This window comes from Cynara cardunculus, assembly GCF_001531365.2.
Source record: "Cynara cardunculus var. scolymus isolate 2C chromosome LG 17, CcrdV1, whole genome shotgun sequence".
NCBI classification, from domain to species: Eukaryota; Viridiplantae; Streptophyta; class Magnoliopsida; order Asterales; family Asteraceae; genus Cynara; species Cynara cardunculus.
In genome coordinates, this window is record NC_037544.1 from 26,902,394 (window position 1) to 26,904,079 (window position 1,686).

The window sequence follows — 1,686 nt, forward strand, 5'->3', positions numbered from 1 at the left end:
TTGATCGCTGGAACTGAAAGTACAGAAACATAAAATACATCGAAAGGAAAAAGGGATTATCATCAAATCACTGAGAGAGAGGATCAACAGGGCTACTCAACCATTTAGAGTAGCATTTCTTCCATGAATACCCTTCCCATCGTCTCCCCAAGTTGTCTCCCCAAGTTATCGCCTCCCCCATCTTCTCCGGCGCCGGTGTCGTCGGTCGCCCTTTCCACAGCCCCTTCGTCTCCCCAAGTCGTCGCCTCGTCGGTTCCCGTCCTCCATCTTCGTCTTTGGTCTCACTTCTGTCAGTTAAGCCCCTTCGTCCTCCGGTCTCGTCGGTTCCCTTTTGTTTTGTCGCTGGTCGTTAGTCTGTTTAAGTCGCCGGTCTTCACAGAGGGAACGATGGAGGGATCGATTCTTCACAGAGGGAACGATGGAGGGATCGATTGAAGGAACGATGGAGGGATCGATTGAGGGAACGATTGAGGGGCAATGATTGAGAGGATCGATTGAGAGGCAACGATGGAGGGATCGATTGAGAGGCAACGATTGAGGGATCGATTCTTCACAGAGGGAACTTTGAGGGAGCCCTAACGGTTAAAATGGAATGATGGGTTTTTGTTAGAGAGGATTAAAATGGTAATTTATTATCATTCAGAGAACAGTTACCAAACAACATTATTTCATTCAGCACTTAACCATTCTGACCCTCTCAACCATTCTGACCTCTTAACTATTCTGCACTAAATCATTCAACAACTGCCAAACAGCCCCTCAGATCAAATCAAAGTCTTCAATTTCATCTTCTAAAATCATTTCTTAATATTACTTTTACTGAACTTTTACTATGATCTATGTGGACGATATCCGGTACTTGTACCACTTTATTACTTGAAAGACAATATCGGAACTAATTGTGTACTTGCTTTTGGTTTTGATTGCTAAGTCTGTGGATGTGTGAAAGTAGACCTGTCACCAACACGGCTGCAACAGATTTTGAACCAAAGCCCGTAATGTTTCAAATGATCCAAGCAATGAGTCAATTTGGGTGATCACCGTCTAAAGATCCCACTCTCACTTAAAATCATTTTTAGAAATGACGGATCATTTTCGTATTCCCGGAGTTATGTTAGAAGCCTTACGCTTGATGCTCTTCGCTTGTACATTGAGAGATAGAGTTAGAGAATGACTAAATTCTCAGCCACCTAAATCGATTGGTACTTGGACATTAGCTGAAAATTTTCTAAATAAATAACTTCCTCCAATGAAGAATGTGAAGTTTAGAAATGACATTTTAATGTTTCAACAAACTGAGGATGAAGTGGTTTCAGATGCATTGGAGAGATTTAAGGATCTTATTCGGAAATGTCCCCATCATGTAATCCCTCATTGTATCCAATTGAAAACATTTTATAATGGACTTTCTAGTGCCGACTAAAATTATCTTTGTTGCTAAAGTTGATGGTACTTTCACTTCTAAAACTTATAACGAAGGATATGACATTTTAGAGAAAGTCACCAATAATAATACTGAGTGGTCAAACCCTCATGCTGTTATTCCAAAAACCGCGTCGGAAGTTTATGAGATTGATGTCATCACCGCCTTAAATGCACATATTATAGTTTTGACTAATTTGGTTAAAAACAATTTAAATCTAAATGGAGAAAAGAACCAAGTGTAAGCTATGATGACAAATCCTT

The 1,686-nt window shown here is 40.4% G+C and overlaps 1 non-coding gene across 1 annotated transcript; it reads right to left on the reverse strand.

Moving 5' to 3' along the window:
• Positions 1-1,261: 1,261 nt before the first annotated feature.
• LOC112501343 lies at positions 1,262-1,368 on the reverse strand. Its single transcript, XR_003067475.1, has one exon. It is a non-coding gene; the product is annotated as a small nucleolar RNA R71 (small nucleolar RNA).
• Between the last annotated feature and the right edge of the window lie 318 nt (positions 1,369-1,686).